The sequence below is a fragment of the Paralichthys olivaceus genome, chromosome 14, assembly GCF_024713975.1.
Source record: "Paralichthys olivaceus isolate ysfri-2021 chromosome 14, ASM2471397v2, whole genome shotgun sequence".
Classification (NCBI taxonomy): domain Eukaryota; kingdom Metazoa; phylum Chordata; class Actinopteri; order Pleuronectiformes; family Paralichthyidae; genus Paralichthys; species Paralichthys olivaceus.
In genome coordinates, this window is record NC_091106.1 from 1049968 (window position 1) to 1068874 (window position 18907).

At 40.8% G+C, this 18907-nt stretch overlaps 1 long non-coding RNA gene across 1 annotated transcript in view; it reads right to left on the reverse strand.

Annotated features, from left to right (window-relative positions):
• Positions 1-3662: 3662 nt before the first annotated feature.
• The window catches only part of LOC138413653 (uncharacterized), a 32496-nt gene continuing 17251 nt past the window's right edge, over positions 3663-18907 (reverse strand). The window contains exon 2 of the long non-coding RNA XR_011246063.1: positions 3663-5445. This is a non-coding gene — a long non-coding RNA (uncharacterized lncRNA). The remainder of the gene's footprint in view (positions 5446-18907) is intronic.

Below are 18907 nucleotides of genomic sequence, written 5' to 3' on the forward strand. Positions count from 1 at the left end.
CCCTCCCTCTGGACTGCTTCGACCTTTGCCAATCTCCAGCCATCCTTGGTCCCATATCGCTGTGGACTTCATCACTGGTCTCCCTCCATCAGCCATACTCACCATTGTAGATCATTTCTCCAAGGGCGTGCACTTTGTCCCTCTCCCAAAACTCCCTTCAGCCCTGGAAACCACTAACCTCCTGACCAAGGTTATTATAGTTTTGAAATTTGTATTAGTTTTTATTATTATTTAGTTTTTCAGTTTGCTTTATTATTTCAGTTTAGTTTTAGTTCAACAAGTGATTTTGTAGTTTTAGTTTAGTTTTTATTTTGAGGAATCGACTAGTTTGAGTTTAGTTTTTGTTTAGTTTTAGTTTTTCCAGGTATTAAGAGAAAGCCGTGACTTGTAGAAGCTGAAAAAGGATGAAACAATGTGTGACACCATATATGGTTTATCGAGTCCTTTAATTTCATTCTTTAACCATCACCTCCAGGACAAGCAGTAATTGAGGGAGAAAACGAAACGAAAATGAAGCTGAATTTATTTGCAATTCAGTTTAGTTTTAGTTAGTTTTGCATTGTTCATTGTAGTTTTTATTTAGTTTTATTTTTTTTTGTAATTGTCGTTTTTATTTTTATTTCAGTTAATTAAATTATTTTTTCAGTGCTAGTTTTAGTTTTAGTCTTAGTTTTCGTTAACTATAATAACCCTGCTCTTGCATGTGTTTTGGTTACACAGTCTACCCATGGATATTGTCTTAGACCGAGGGCCCCAGTTCACCTTCCACATGGTTCTGTCTGGCTGGTGCCTGACCAGCTTATCGTTCAGCTGCCACCCTCAAACCAATGGGCCGACCAAGCAGGCAAACCAGGACCTTGAAGCAAGTTCCCTCTTGGCTTGGATGGAATATGCTCATAACTCCCTCACCAGCTCCGCCACAGGTATGACACTCTGTGATGAGTACTTGTGTTTGTACAGTACAATTACTTAAAAGATAAGTGGTGTCCTAACCTCCACTCTGGGACATCATATGGAAATGGAAGTTTGAAGGTGAACACAGTTATTAATTCCTTTGTTTGTGGTCTTCAGCAAGCTCTGCGCACACGACAACACAGACACGTTCACTGCAGTGATTTTACATACATGTACACTTAATAAAAAATATGTTATCGAAAATATTATTAAAAACTATTAATCACCTGGTTGTATAACAGTTATTTTATGCCAAATTACCATAATTTGCTTTAGGTTGTTTTATATATTTTTCAGTTGAAGGTTCTTATGAAGCAGTTATGTTGAGCAAGCACAAATATGCTATTGGTTTTAATGTTATTGATTAAGTGGATCAATAATGTGGCTTCTATTCACCTCATCATGTGAAAGTGTGCACATCATAAGGTTTGAAAGATGTGTACGCAATGGTTATAAATGAGGCCTCTGGTCTTTTGAAGTTTCTTGCAGATTGGACAATATATAGTCAAGTTGGAAGAACTGTTTCAGGCGAAATGTCAAACTTCACATTTAGGCTAAAACACGGTGTAAATGAACTTGTTTCAAGTCGAATGTGAATGTTGGGGCTTGTGGACACTTGGGTAACACCACAGTATGGAGGCAGGTTATGTTTTTTCTTTTGTTTTACTACTTGTTTTATTAAGTGTATGTCACCATTGACTTGAATTGTATATTGGATTCGGCTGCAGCAAAGTGTACCCCTTAAACTCCAGTTGTGTTTTGTGGACTCAGACACTTCACCCACCCCTTCATCGGCATAGTGGTGAGTAGATATTGAGCAAATTTTCCTTTTTCGGTGAACTATCCATTTAACCTTTATGTCCAGTGCAGGACTGGGTATGTTTTAATTTTCATTTGCTCATTTGATGCTTTTATTGCAAGAGACTTGCAACTGAGATGACAATCTCTGGAGTTTAGTGCCTGTCTGAAAACTGCTAATTAGTGACCTCCTCTGTCAGCCCCCCAACAACGAAGAGCAGAGATAACTCTGACTGACTCATCCTCCCCGTAAATGTGTTGCCTTGAAATTCTGAGAAGTACCAAACACTACCAATGCCTTAATAGTTTATCGAGACAGAATAGTCCTTGAGGGGTTGAGACCAAAATTATAGAAAATACTGTCTGGTGGCAGAGTGGGCTTCTGGTGGTTTTAACACAAAAATACACCTTAATTTCCAGCGGGACACACAATCATGCAGGGCCCAAAGGCCGAGGCTGAGCAGGATTTTGGCTCATTGACATTTTAATTAATAAGCTTCTTATAAAACAAATTCTATCAATATGCAGAGATGTGCCAGTAATGGCAGAGAAGAACAAGCCTACAAGCTGGTGAGCATTTTGACTCAGCCACAGCCACAAGCCCCACATTGTAAATCATGACAAAGAATGCATTTTATCATTCACAAAGTGCAGCCATTTCTCTCTCATGCCAACACGAGCATTGGTTTTCATTACCTTCATGATTGACTGTTGTTACTCGTGGCTTTTAAGACTCGCCTAGAAGAGCAAATTGTTGTGCTTTGTTTGGCAGCAGAACCAGAAACAGAAACACAGATGTACTGGTGATGAGTTTCATGTGGAATTTATTGTAAAAGGAGTTGGTAGGTTCATCACGAGACATCATGAGAAGCAACATTGTAGCAGGGTGGAACGAAGCATAGAGCTGAGGGTGGCAGGTGGATGCGGTGTGGAAGGAATAAAACAACGGGTGAGCAGGTGGAACTTGGTTGTGATAGGGGAGTAAGAAGCCAAGAATTATTTCTGAACACGAGAGAAACACAAGAACTTGTGAGAAACTTTGTAAGAATACACAAAGGGCACAGAGGTATTGCTAAATATTCTGTGATGAGGCTCATGATCTCCGGGTGAAATCCTCAGAATTGGAGTTTAGCCAGAGTCTGCCTTTCACACATGCTACAGAGCAACAAATCCTCCAAATTATGTAGGCAGAGGAAGGAGGTGACATGTTAATTCCACTGCATGGGTCACGTTATCATGTTTACAGCACCCCGGAACCAGTGTCAGCTCTTATCGCCACAAACTCTCTTGACATCTTTGTTGGTGTCTTCTATGTGTGTGTCACCACTTTTTCAACAGGAGATATGCGTCTGTCGTGCGTTAGAAGTTTCATCAAACCCCTAGACCATCTGCAAACACCTGCAGAAAGCAATGGAATGGACTGCATTTATGTAGTACTCCTCTAGACTTAATGAACATTCAAAGCACGTTACACCTCAAGTCACATTCATTCATTCACACACACAAATTCATAAAGTGCAACCATGTGCCACAATTTTTCAATCCCACTTCAGGGGCAATTTGGGATCAGTGTCTGGCCCATCTGGTTAGTGGACGACTTTCACTTACTCCTGAAGCAGTGAAGGTCACAATGCATGTTTTAGCTGTGCTGTCATCCAACTATTGCATCCACAGCTACTCAGAGGCTTTCAAGTATACTTTCACAAAAGTAAACAGAATTTAAATTCCAGTTGAAGTTAAAAACAGTAAATTAGTCCATAGGTGTGTTAGGTTTCATAGTGGTGCAATGGTTAGTGATGTTGCCTCATAGCAAGAAAGGCTGTGGGTTTGAATGTACTGGTCAGCCAGGTCCACTCTATGTACCTCAGGTTTGTATTATTTTAAAGTCAATACACAAGGATGCCTTTCAATTCAATTCAATTCAATTTTATTTATATAGCGCCAATTCATAATTTACATTATCTCAAGGCACTTTACATTTAAAGGTCAAGACCTTAAAACAATATTAACATAGAGAAACCCAAAGGTTCCCACAATGAGCAAGCACAGGCGACTGTGGAGAGGAAAAACTCCCTCATTAACAGGGAGAAACCTCTGGCAGAACCAGGCTCAATGTGGGCGGTCATCTGCCTCGACCGGTTGGGGTGAGGAAAGAAAAGTAAGGGGGGAGGAAAGGAGAGATGGCAGAAAAGCGGGGGAGAGAAGAAAGAGATGAGGTGGAGAGAGAGAGACCGGGAAGCATTGGGCACCAATCACTATCAGGGCTGACTATAACAATAGCAATGTAGTGATCTACAACAGGATTAGATATATTAATGAATTACTGAGTTATTTTAATTAATGCTAACAATGTCGATGGTAGTCGTTGTTGTCCTGCAGTCCCGGTGCCGGAGTTATCTGAAACGAGATAGAGAGAAGAGCCAGAGGGACTATGGGAGGACAAAGTGACACTTTGACATGATGACATGTTAAAACTAATAAATAAATAACAATAATAACAGGTGTGGGGGGGGCAGAGAGACAGAGAGACAGAGGGAAGTGAAGAAGTGCTCAGTGCATGATGGGAGTTCCCCCAGCAGTCTAAACCTATAGCAGCACAACTAAGGGATGGTTCAGGACTCACCTGATCCAGCCCTAACTATAGGCTTTGTCAAAGAGGAAGGTTTTTAGTTTTACTTTAAATGCTGGGACAGTGTCTGCCTCCCGAACCCAGAGTGGGAGCTGGTTCCATAGGAGAGGAGCCTGATAGCTAAATGTTCTACCTCCTGCTCTACTCTTACAGACTCTTGGAACCACTAGAGAGCCTGTGTTTTGGGAAAAGAGTGATCTACTTGGATAATAAGGTGTTATCAGCTCTTTGATATATGAGGGGGCGTGATTGTTGAGGACTTTAAAAGTGAGGAGCAGGATCTTGAATTCTATTCTAAATTTTACAGGGAGCCAATGTAAGGAAGCTAAGACAGGAGTGATATGATCTCTCCTTCTAGTTCCTGTCAGCACTCGTGCTGCAGCATTTTGGACCAACTGGAGACTTTTAACAGTCTTCATGGAGCATCCTGCTAATAGAGAGTTACAGTAATCTAATCTAGAGGTTACAAACGCGTGGACTAGTTTTTCAGCATCCTGCTTAGACAGGATGTTTCTAATTATGTTAATATTGCGCAGATGGAAGAAAGCCGTCCTAGACACTAGTTTAATATGAGGGTCAAATGAAATGTCTCCTTTATATGCTCTGGGAATGTTTGGCTGGGAGCGCATACTGAAGACCAGATTGAGGCCCCTGAAATACATGGAAGAGGTTTGCATATTAGGAAATGAGAAATCTGAGACAAACAGAAAAAGGAACTAGGAATATGTGGCTTGACAGCTGATTAGAGGAGTGGTTGAGGCATGTCCTTGCTCCTGAACCTATGTTAACTAGTTAATTTCATTTCAAGTTATCACAAAGTAAAACTGGATATTTTTAAAGCCCATTGTATCGCATCCCAATTAGTTCAATTGGAGTGGCAGTAGCAGACTACCAACATGCTGCACATGTGCAGGTTCACCTGGGGTGCCAAGCTGGATCTGCAGCCTCAGCCTTATCCTGCAGCTTCAGTCCCTCAGGTACTGTACAGACCTACGCTCCTGCTCCAACACCCTGAACAGCGTATGGTTAAGTCATCAGTGTCTGCATTCCTTTGAAGAGGGAGACTGAAAGAAACACAACAGTTCTGAACATGATGCCCTGTTTCCCTTTTCCACCAACCCCCACTTTTTTCTTTTCCTCTTTGAAAAATGTCCCTGTACTAATCAATTTTTTTAGTTTATGTCCCCTCCCACATGCTGCCTGATCTCTCACTCTTTCTCTGTCTCTCACTCCTTCTACTTAACCTTGCCTCTTGATTCTGCTCTGTCTTTCTCTCAATAACTTTTTTTCTGGGGTTTTCCTCAAAGGTGACCCTGACCAGCTGTTTGATCTGATCAATGTAAACTGCAAACAGCTGCATTGAGTAACATTTCTGTGTGACACTCTTCTCCGGTTATCCTCTGTGAATTTTGCAGTCTGATGTCCTATGAATTCATAAATGACACTGCTGTGCTTGGCTACCATAGGAATGGCCTTTCATTGGGAATTAATCAAGCAACCTTTTAAAAAATACAACATGTCCATTGAGTTGCAGAAGAAACTGCAGGGTAATTCATTGGAGTAACAAATTTGATGTGCACACATGTACATAGAAAATACTATGGAACGAAATTGCACAGAGCATTTTGCTTGTCCTTCCTCAAGATGTCTGTCAAATGCATTCCACCTTAAAGTGGGAGAAAATTTTCATCATATGTACTAGGTGAACAGCTTTCACAACAATGGATGGATTGTTGGCTAGGAATGTATTAAAACATCCACTGATTTTGATCTTTTTGGCACCATTCGTGTATAAAGTCTTTTCAAATTCTTCTCCAAAATATTGTGTAACATGGGGCAGGATTAAACATCCTAATTTACAGTGCATGCAGAGGTCTCCCTTTCTCTAATGTCCACTTCACTAATAAATGGTGCTCTTGTGAATTGATCAACCTATACATGAACAAAGGGAACCTAAAATGTATCAAGCCCATAATACATCTGTCAGTCCTACTCACACGCGTTATGTTGCTTGATGACCTTGATGACCTTGATGACACACGCACGCACTCTCTCACACACACACACACACAAATGTTTATTCATTCCCATGTATGTACTCATATAGGTGACATGTATGAAAGTGTGTGTTAGTATGGAAGTGTGTGTGTGTGTGTTTGTGTGTGTGTGTGTGTGTGTGTGTGTGTGTGTGTGTGTGTGTGTGTGTGTGCATATGCTTACAGTCTGCTCACTGTAGTGCTCTTAGACATTCAGACAGCTAATTCTTAGCAGCGGCAAGTTGCCAGGTATGTTTACTACCTTACCACTCTGTGTGTGTATTTGTGTGTGTGCTTCAAGGATGGTGTTAGCAGAGCATGGATGTAAAAAGCAGGCCAGCGTCAGCCAGCTTATTGAAGTGTAGGCAGAGAACATGGTAAAGCCTGGAACTCATCCAGAGCCATGACGTTAGGAGTACAAAACCCTGTGCATTCAAGGATGTGAAGTCAGAAAAACCATGATATGATTATCAAGTCAGTTCCGGATAGGAAAAACATATGCTACAGGTGCAGTTCAGGCTTGAAGCTATTTTATTCACCCTGTTGCACAGGTGATACAGCATCCACACAGATTCTCAGACTGGCTGTCTTATATAGAGATGGCTGTCAATTGATTCAGCCGGCACATACCAAGAACTCCACACATAATCCCCAATATAGATACAAAATAAATATTTGAATAAAACCATTAAATGGAACTGCGAAGGAGAGTCTGGATTGCCGTGGCTGTACAGCGGGAAGAGCGAGACGACACTCATTTGATGAATGCAACTTACAGGGGCGTAACATTTGCCTTTATAAGGGCAATTATGTATGTGGGAGCAGTCCCAGCAATCGTTCTGTAGGCAAGCATAAGTGACTTGAACTTAATGCAAGCAGGTACAGGCAGCCAGTGAAGCTCAGTAAGCAGTGGAGTAACATGTGCCCTCTTTGGTTGGTTGAACACCAGACGCGCTGTCTCTTCTGGATTCTGGATCATCTGAAGAGGTTTCACCACACAAACTGGCAAGCCTGTTAACAGGGCATTGCAGAAGTCGAGGCGGGAGATCACCAGGGTTTGTACCAGCAGTTGGGTGGCATATTGGGTTAGGTACGGCCTGATTTTTCAGATGAGCTATTTATTTTCTTAGCCTTACTCAGCCATCCACCAGTATAGGCTATGCAAATAAAATGTTATCATTTGATTGATTGATTGAATTGCTCAGAGTTGAACCACAAGGTGGAACAGCCAGGTGGCCCTGCTGTGAAACCTCAAATTTAAGCTCTGAACAAGTAACAATAAACAATAAATCTATCAATCAATTTCTAAATATGCAATATGTGTCAATCAATATATTTTAATATCTCATAATGGCAACCTGTCTTTAAAAATGGTGAATTTTAAAATCAACAATCATTTGATGATTTGTCATGTTTTTGGAAAAACATTGACCAGGTGTCCAAATAGAAACTGCTCTTACCTGTCACAGGCCAAAGGCAAGAACTTTTTTTTGGTTTGGAGGACTGGCTGACCAGTCAGATTTGGTTGCAACAGTCTTTGCATGTAGGTATAACATTGGCCAGTAGGATAAAGTCCTCAGACAAGGCTTGATTATGATTTAGAGGCACTACTGCACCACCACTGCTATAGTTAGCAAGTCACCTGTAGCCGGTGCGGTACCACCGAAGGTAGCTTCAGCTAGCCGTCCCCCGGCAACCCCTGAGCAGCCGGGAGGCTGGGTGACTGTTCGAAAGAGGCATAGCCCCAAACTGAAGCCCACGGTGCACCACCAACCACTCCACGTTTCTAAAAGATTTTCCCCGCTCAGCGACACACCCGCTGAGAGGCCAACTCTGGTTCTAGGCAGCTCCATTTTACGAAACGTGAAGTTAGCGACACTGGGGGCCATAGTTAAATTCATCCCGGGGGCCAGAGAGGGCGACATCAAGTCTAATTTGAAACTGCTGGCTAAAGATAAACGTAGGTATAGTAAGATTGTTATTCACATCGGCGGTAATGACACCCGGTTACACCAGTCGGAGGTCACTAAAATAAATTTTTCATCGGTGTGTGCATATGCAAAAATGATGTCGGACTCCGTAGTTTTCTCTGGACCCCTGCCCAATGTGACCACTGATGACATGTATAGCCGCATGTCGTCATTTCACCGCTGGCTGTCGAGGTGGTGTCCAGCAAACGACGTGGGCTTCATAGATAACTGGACACCTTTCTGGGGAAAACCTGGTCTGATTAGGAGAGACGGCATCCATCCCACTTTGGATGGAGCATCTCTCATATCTAGAAATATGGCCAAGATTATTAGTCGACCAAAACCGTGACAACCCAGAGTTGAGACCAGGAAGCAGAGCTGCAGTCTTACACGCTCCTCTGTGCCTCCATTAGAGCAGCTGCCCACCCAATCCTTTAGTATAGAGACAGTGTCTGTCCCCCATCCACCTACATTATTTAAAGATAAAATAAACAGAGGAGGAGTTCATCATAACTTAATAAAAAATAAATCAACATCTCCAGCAGTCAAAAATAAGATAATTAAATGTGGACTCTTGAATATCAGATCCTTGTCCTCCAAAGCTGTTTTAGTCAATGAATTAATATCTGATTATGATATTGATTTATTTTGTCTTAATGAAACCTGGCTGCAGGAGGATGGCTATGTTAGCTTAAATGAATCCACTCCTCCCAGCCACTGTAATACTCATATTCCCCGAAGCACTGGTCGAGGTGGTGGAATTGGAGCCATATTTGACTCAAGTCTATTAATAAATCCTAAGCCTAAACTAAATTATAATTCATTTGAAAGTCTTGTTCTTAGCCTTACTCATCCAACCTGGAAAACATTACAGCCAACTCTATTTGTTATAGTATATCGAGCTCCCAGTCCTTACTCACAATTTTTAACTGAAGTGGCAGAGTTTGCATCAGGCTTGATCCTTAAAACAGATAAAGTCATTATTGTGGGTGATTTTAATATTCATGTGGACAACCACAATGATAGTCTTAGTGCTGCGTTTAACTCTCTATTAGATTCAATTGGCTTCTGTCAGTGAACCGACTCATTGTCTGAACCACACTCTTGATCTTGTTATCTCATACGGCATTGAAATCAATCACCTAACAGTCTTTCCACAGAATCCTCTTCTCTCTGACCATTTTTTAATAACCTTTGAGTTCATATTACTGGACTATAAGCCTTTTGGTAGAAACTCCTATAGCAGATGTTTATCTGATAGTGCTGCAGCCAAATTTAAGGAAGTGATTCCTTCAGTATTGAATTCAATGCCATGTCTCAATGTAGCAGAGGAATTGTCTGCTTCCTTTAGCCCCTCACAAATAGATCATCTCGTTAATAGTACTACAGGCTCTTTACAAACAACTCTTGACTCTATTGCACCTCTGAAAAAGAAGATAATTAAACAAAGGAGGTGAGCACCATGGTATAGCCAGCAGACTCGCATCTTAAAGCAAGAGGCACGTAAATCTGAACGTAAAAGGCGTGTCACTAAACTGGAAGAATCTCGTGTAGTCTGGCTAGACAATCTTAAAACATACAGGAAGGCTATCCGTAATGCCAGAGCAGCCTATTACTCATCATTAATAGAGGAAAATAAGAACAACCCCAGGTTTCTCTTCAGCACTGTAGCCAGGCTAACAGAGAGCCTCAGCTCTATTGAGCCATCTATTCCGTTAGGTCTAAGTAGTAATGACTTCATGAGCTTCTTTAATGATAAAATTATATCTATTCGAGACAAAATTCATCACCTCTTGCCCTCAACAGGCACTGGTCTGAACTCGTACAGAGCAGGTTTGAAAACAGCTGTAAAACCAAATTTATTTTTAGACTGTTTTTCCCCCATCAACCATCAAATAACTTCATTAATTTCTTCTTCAAAGCCATCCACCTGTCTCTTAGACCCCATCCCAACCAGGCTGCTCAAGGATGTTCTACCTCTAGTTAGCACTTCTTTATTGGACATGATTAATCTGTCTTTATTATCAGGATCAGTACCACAGTCCTTTAAAGTAGCTATAATTCAACCTCTTCTTAAAAAGGCCACTCTAGATCCAGAGGTTTTAGCCAATTACAGACCAATATCAAATCTTCCCTTTCTCTTGAAGATCCTTGAGAAAGCTGTAGCCAATCAGCTGCGTGACTTTCTCCATAAGAACAGTTTATTTAAGGATTTTCAGTCAGGATTTAGAGTGCATCATAGCACAGAGACTGCACTAGTCAAAGTTACAAATGACCTCCTAATGGCTTCAGACATAGGACTAATCTCTGTACTTGTTTTGTTAGATCTCAGTGCTGCATTTGATACCATTGACCATCAAATTCTTTTACAGAGACTGGAACATCATATTGGCATCAAAGGAACCGCCTAAAGCTGGTTTAAGTCTTATTTTTTAGATCGATCCCAGTTTGTTCATATCAATGATGAATCCTCCGTACATACCAAAGTTTGTCACGGAGTCCCACAAGGTTCTATGTTAGGACCACTTCTATTCAGTTTATATATGATTCCTTTACACACATTATTAGGAATCACTCCATTAATTTTCATTTTTATGCTGATGACACCCAATTATACTTATCGATCAAGCCTGATAAAACCAATCAGTTAATTAAACTTCAAGAATGTCTTAAGGATATAAAAAGTTGGATGACCTATAATTTTCTGAAGCTAAATTCAGACAAGACTGAAGTTCTTGTAATTGGACCCAAAAACCTCAGAAGCTCTCTTTCTAGAGACTTAGTTACTTTAGACGGGATCACCCTCGCCTCTAGCTCCACCATCAAGAATCTCGGAGTTGTTTTTGATCAGGATCTGTCTTTTAATGTCCATATAAAACACATTTCAAAGACTGCTTTCTTCCATTTATGTAACATCGCCAAAATTAGACGCATTGTATCTCAAGCTGATGCAGAAAAACTAGTCCACGCATTTGTTACTTCAAGGCTGGACTATTGCAACTCTTTTTTATCAGGTTGCCCCAATAAGTCTCTTAGGACTTTGCAGCTAATTCAGAATGCTGCTGCATGTGTTCTAACAGGAACCAAGATCAGAGATCACATCTCTCCCATTATGGCTTCTTTACATTGGCTACCGGTTAAATCCAGAATAGAATTTAAAATTGTCGTCCTTACATACAAAGCTCTTCATGGGCAAGCACCATCATATCTTACAGAGCTCATAGTACCCTACTACCCCTCCAGAACACTACGCTCTCAGAATGCTGGGTTCCTTGTGGTTCCCATAGTCTCCAAAAGTAGATTGGGAGCCAGAGCTTTCAGTTATCAAACTCCTCTTCTGTGGAACAAACTACCATTTTGGGTTCGGGAGGCACTTTTAAGAGTAGACTTAAGACTTTCCTCTCTGATAGAGCTTATAGTTAGGGCTGGCTCAGGTCAGCCCTTAGTTATGCTGCTATAGGATAAGACTGCTGGGGGACACCCCCACCCCCCCACCCCCCCGCCCCCCCCTCTCTCTCTATCTATCATCATCCCCATCTCTAAAAATACATGTCTCATTAATGCATGTTACTAACTAAACTTTTTCCCTGGAGTTTCTGTGCTCTCTCGTCCAGCAGGTTCTCATGGATCATGGCTGCTCCCTGTATTGGATCGTGGTTCCCACTACTGCCATGGCCCTGCCTGACATCTAATCTTGTTATTACTATTAGTCATAATTCCATGACATTAATATTAACTTGTTTATTATTGTAGCATTGTTACATATTACCACCACTGCTACTGTAATCATTGTTTGTACAATATATTTCTGTTGCGTTGTTCTGTACATGTGACATCCATTGCACGTCTGTCCGTCCTGGGAGAGGGATCCCTCCTCTGTGGCTCTCCCTAAGTTTTCTTTCACCTTCTTTTCCCTGTTAAAAGGGTTTTTTTTTTTGTGGGCAAGTTTTTTGAACCGAGGGTGTAAGGACAGAGGGTGTCACTACCTGTACAGATTGTAAAGCCCTCTGAGGCAAAATGTGTTTTGTGAATTTGGGCTATATAAATATATTTTGATTTGATTTGATATGATTATGAATAAATTACACTGGAGATATATAATGATGCTCTGCAGAGTTATCACCTGCAACATGACTATACTGTCTGACAGCATTGAACACATCCAGACATTGGAATGATCCAAATGGGGGAGGCTGCTGAAACCTCTGCCTTGTTTAAGTAGTCATATAGAATGGATATTACTTTCATATCTTCATAGTATTAGGGTAATAGGGTATACTTGGGCAATCAAATACACCCTGGATTGGCAATGTCTATAAGTGCATATATGCCAGTCTGTGTCTCTTTCTGGCTCTCTCTATCCAGATGGATAAACAGTTAAAGCCGCACACACACAATGACTGGGGCCTGAGAAAGTGACTAGAGGACCACAGAGACTTATGGCTCAGCTCTGTCTATTTTTGAGATTTATAACAGAACACAATTCACAAAGTGGAGTGAGCTGATAGTGTTGGTTTGAGTCAGGGTGGAGAGACTGAAGATGCCAAGTCACTTTTTTTCATGCTACTCCCATGTGTTGTTAGCTTTGCAAGTTAGTTTGCAATGGCTTCTCTCTCTCCCCCTCACTCTCCTACTCTCTCATGCTCGGTGTGCCTGATGTTTAGTTATTCCTGTGCCAACCTTTAATGATAATGGTATTTCTCTCCTCTTTCTACCAATTTCCTCCCCCTCCCCCCATCTGTTTCTCTTCTCTCCCCTGTTTTCCACCCATCTCTCAGCCCAACCGGCCAAGGCAGATGGGACATTGAGTCTGGTTCTGCTATAGGTTTGCCGTGGTTCTGATGCGTGTCATGACTGTCACATTGGCTGCGGTTCCGCTGCAGAGCTGCTACTGCTAGCGCAATATTTTTACATAAGGTTCACCTTGAATGTGTGAGTGTATGTGTAAAGCCTTTTTCAGAACTAAAAAATCCAGAGAATTGGCTGCAGAGTCTGCCTTTCACACAAGCACAATACAGTGACAGGTTTTCTGCACGACTTTTCACAACAGCATCAAATTCTCCACATTATTCAGACAAGAGGCGGAGCAGCTGAGTGCAACAGACAGAGACAGGAAGTGACGTATTAATGCACTAAGCAGAAGCTTCTGGTTCCCCAGCTACCAGATCACATTTCTGATCAATTTTCCCAACTCAATGTTACACTCTAGGTATTGGCAACTTGAAGTTAGCCACACGAGTGACCACATTTAAATGCATCCTTGGGCCCAGAGCGGGTGTTTATAATCATATTTAAAACTGCTGGCTAAGGATAAATGTATGGTAAACCTGTTATTCACGTAGGCAGTAATGAGATGTGTCAGTCAGAGGTCACAAGAATTTATATTAATTTGACATGTATGTTCCAATGCAAAGACAATGTAGAACTCTGTGAGTTTTTGCATGTCATCCTTTTACCACTAGCTGTTGAGGAGAAAACATGAGAGCTTCTCTGATAATTGGCAATTTTGGCAAAAATCTGAGGTGCTTTCAGACATTCAAAAAATACACTCGAAAACTCATATAACCATATGACAATTCACATACAGTGGTCATGCATTTGTCAGTGTAAACAGGAGGCAGATTGGTTATTTCCAATTGATTGCTTGAATTAGGAGCAGAATTGGTGAAAAGTAAGAGCACACATTTCTTTTTTGATTGTTTTGATTGAAGAGTTTGCAACCTTTATTATTCAATTCAATTCAATTGATTTGTATAGCGACAAATCATAATATACATTATCTGAGGGCACTTTACATAGAAACCCAAAAGTTCCCTGAATGAGCAAACTTTGATTGTGGAGACTGTGAAAGAAACTCCTTCATTAACTGGAAGAAGTCTCCAGCAGAACCAGACTCAATGTCTTGACTGGTTGAGGTGAACACGCAAAAATGGGGAGGAGAGGGCAGAGAAGAAAGACAGAGATGGGGGAGAGGGAGGAGATGGGAAGAGAGAGGACAGAGAGACAAGGAACAGCATCAGGTTTCAGCTCTGACTAGATAATGAAAACAATAAGAGTGATAATTTTGGATGTAATGACGTAATTAATAATAGAAGCAACAATTCATATAATAATAATAATCATAATTGTTGTCTCAATCCTGCAGCTCTGGAGTCAGAGATGCCTGCAAAGAGAGAGAGACAGAGAGATAGAGAGAGAGAGAGAGAGAGAGAGAGAGAGAGAGAGAGTAATACAGTTAGTGACATGTAGAGACAGAAAGAAGGAGAGAAGTGCTCAGTGCATGATGGGAATTCACCCAGCAGTCTTGGCCTATAGCTGCATAACTAAGGGATGGTTCAGGACTCACCTGATCCAGAACTAACTATTGGCTTTATCAAATACGGATTAAGTCTTACTTAAATGCAGAGATGGTGTCTGCCTCCAGAACCCAGAGTGGGAGCTGGTTCCACAGGAGAGGACCCTGGTAGCTGAATGCTCTACCTCCTGTTCTACTCTTACAGACTCATGGAACCACAAGGGAACGAAGTGATCTACTTGGATATTCTATTCTATTCTATTCTGAATTCTACAGGGAGCCAATGCAGAGAAGCTAAGACAGGAGTAACGTGATGGCTGTGGCTGAACACCCACCCCCCCACAAAAAAAGGTCCCTCATAGATGCTGAATGCACTAACTGTAAGTCGCTTTAGATAAAAGCTTCAGCTAAATGACATGTAATATGATCTCTTCTTCTAGTTTCAGCACTGGTGCTGCAGAATTTTGGACCACCAGTAGACTTACTCTGACATCTTGATAATAAGAAATTACAGTAATCCAATTTAAAGGTAAAGTGCTTGGACTAGTTTCTCTGCATAGGAGCAGGATTTTCATAATTTTCATAATATTGTGCAGGTGGAAGAAAGCTGTTCTAGAGACTTTTTGACTATATGTGGGTCAAATGACGTGTCCTGGTCAAACATAACTCCAAGGTTCCTCACAGTAGAGCTGGGGGCCAAACGTATACCATCCAAAGTGACCTACTGGTCAGACAGTATTTCTATGAGATAATTAGGGCCAATTACAATGACCTCAGTTTTGTCTGAATTTAGAAGTAAGAAGATCTGAGTCATCCAGGCCTTGATGTTCTTGAGACATTGCTGAAGTTGAACTAAGTGATTAAATTCATCAGGCTTCATATATACAGCTGGGTGTCATCTGCGTAACAATGGAAGTTTACACATTACTTTCTGATGATGTGGCCTAAAGGACGCATATATAAGGTGAAGAGTATTGGTCCATCAACAGAACCTTGTGGAACTCCAAGCTTAATTTGTGTTTGCACAAAGGGGTCATTGTTAACATTAACAAATTGAAATCTGATAAATATGGCTTAAACCAGCCTACTGCTGTTCCTTTAATCCCTAAATGTTGTTCCAGTCTCTGTAACAGTATTTTATAATCTATGGTGTCAAACGCTGCACTAAGATCCAACAGGACGAGTACAGAGACAAGTCCATCATCTGCTGCCATGATAAGGTCATTAGTAACTTTTAACAGTGCTGCTTCTATGCTGTGATGGATTCTAAATCCTGACTAAAAGTCTTCTAACAAAGCATATCAAGGTAATCACATAGCAGGTTAGCAACAGCTTTTTCAAGGATTTTGGAAATGAAGGGCAGGTTTGATATGGGTCTATAATTAGCTAAAACGTGTGGATGTTTTTTAAGCAGAGATTGTCTTGCCACTACCATAAAAGCTTGTGGTATGTAGCCAGTTGACAAAAACATATTAACCTGATTTAATATGGAACTGTGAATTAGACTTGCTTTTTAAAAAGTCTAGTTGGGACAGAGTCTAAAAGACAAGTTGTTGGTTTAGAGGATGAAACTAGTGAAGTTAGTTAAGAAAGATCTATTAAAGAAAAGTGGTCTAAATAAAAATCTGGTGCTACAGGTGGTTCTATGGTTTTGTTACTAAACAACGTATCTGTGCTATTCATGTGGAGGGGTGGTGAATTTGTTCCCGGATGGTTATAATTTTGTTTGTAAAGAAGCTCATGAAATCATTGATTCTTAGAGTTCGAGGAATTGATGGATCAGTAGAGCTATGACTCTCTGTCAGCCTGGCTACAGTGCTGAAGAGGAACCTGGGGTTGTTTTTATTTTCTTTTATCTAAAATGAATAATAGGAGGTTCTGGTATTTCTGAGTGCTTTCTTGTAGCGCTCATTATCCATTCTTCATTTACCACTGGTTGTGGTAGTTGTGACTGATAAAACCAGCTCATGATTGCATCATCTCTTTGAAAAGTCTGACTTTCTGTTCATCCAAACTATAACAAAAACCCTGGAGTTTTTATACTAAAACAGGGCAAGCTTAGCTTTCCAAATAGTGCTCTTAATAATTTATAACTGCACTTCCATTAATGCATACATTATGTCCCTTCACAGTTAATGTTTCATTCTGTTGTGCTGAAACATTTTTCATATTTAAATATTTCAAAGAGAAGAGAGGGAGAGGATGGAGATAGAAGGAGGAGAGGAAAATATTTGTCAAGCAATATGAAGCTCCAGTGTGAACAAATTTCATTGTAACTATGAAACGGTTCCACTAAGACTTGCCCTCTGGGAAAAATAAAGTTGTTTTGAATTTGAAAGAGCTTTCAATGTGTCCTGTGGTTTTCGGGGACCTATGGATTAGGACAAAGTAACTGTGGAATAGATGTTAATTCAGAATTTTCTAAAGTATGATGCAAGCACCAATGACCCATTTATCTCCATTGGAGACAGAAATTTCCACACATGTTCTGATGTAAATCTTTGAATGTGCTTTTCCACTTTCTATGCATTTTAATATCATTGCACAGTGTGAACAAACTTGACATAATTTTGAGTGTAACAAGTTTGTTTGAGTGATTAGCCATTACATTGTCTTCTTTTATATCACTTGCATTACCATTATGTAGTACTGCAGTGCAGACTTTTCAAACGTATCAGTCTCCACTAAGCACTTAAATATAACCATCCTGAAACACTGTGAACATTAATAACAGAGGCCTGATATTTACACTTAGGGATGGACTATGTATCTAATAGTATCAAGTTGCTGCAAAATTATTCTTGTTGTAGTTTTACAACAGTATCTTCAATCTGAAAAAATGTTGTGAAGCATAATTTCATGGTAGTGACAGGTCAAAAACATGCTTAATAGTTTAAAGGTATTACGCTTCACTAAAAGTGTTTTTACATATGTTAACTGTCTATAGAGAATATACTTATGTTTAATTTTCAGTGTAAGACATGTTTTTCTTGCCCACATTGGTAGAGCAGTGGTCATGAGTGGAGAACCTCAGAATAGGGAGGGAGAGTAGGAGCAGAGGGGGAGGGATGTTTGCCCCCTGCAGGGCTGCTGATGGATGCAGGGCTCCTGGGGTTAAGGGGAGGGCAGGGGCTGAGCTGGAGTCCAGAGTGGCAGCTACCTGCCGGCCAGTCCCTCTCTCTCTCTCTCTCTCTCTCTCACACACGCACGCACACACACACACACACATCAGTAGGTGTTACTACAGTTTTTACACACACTGACCAACTTCATGTCTCATGTGGGGTTTGTATTTAAATTGTACCCTTGCTCTCTCTCTCTTTCCCTTTCTCTCCCTCTCTCACACACACATACTCAGAGATGTTAATGTGAGAGAGGGAAGGAAACAGAGAAAAAAACTATCTGACAACATGTATTCTGACAGTGGAGGAGATAACTGATGAAGTTACTCCAGCATTATGTGGCATGAGCAGAACTCAAGTCACAGCTTTGCTCTGCCTTTAATATAGCCATAGTACCCAGGACACTGGGTGCAAGTTGCTCAAACTATGTCTAGTGACCCCCCTGTAGCGCCCACTGGTGGATTAATACTCTTTGAAAGGCTGACACTAAAATAATCTTTGCTGATTGGGAAGCTGACGGGTAAATCAATCAAATTTTATTTGTATAGCCCATATTCACAAATGTTTAAGAAGTCCTATCAAAATGTGCCAAATCCAATATGAACATTGTTTGTTTACCAAAAATACAATCTTTTTACATGTGAACAACACAGTGGGAGGTTCTCTGCAAAGACACATTCAACACAGCAACAAATCCTTCGCATTATTTAGGCGAGAGGTGGAGCAGCCAGGTACTGTCTCTGCCGGCTGCAGGCAGAGACAGTATCACACAGATCACATGATTTTCATGACAACACACAGACACCAGTGTCAGCTCTTATAATCACAAACTCTCTTGACATCTGTGTCTGTGTCTTAGTCAGTTCTGAGATTCTGTATCCTTCCTGTGGTCGATACTGAGCAGTCTAATTAATAGCCAAATCAATCAATAAAGTCTAAATGATAATGATAGTGTTGGATAGCTATTCTGCCCTAGAAGGGTGCAGTTATCAGATAATTAATCTCATGTGAAACATGTCATCTTTAGCAGCTTTGCATCTCAGAGGTTTATCTGTTAGTAGGGTCTAAATACCAAATACTAACCCTAACACGTAAATCTGTTT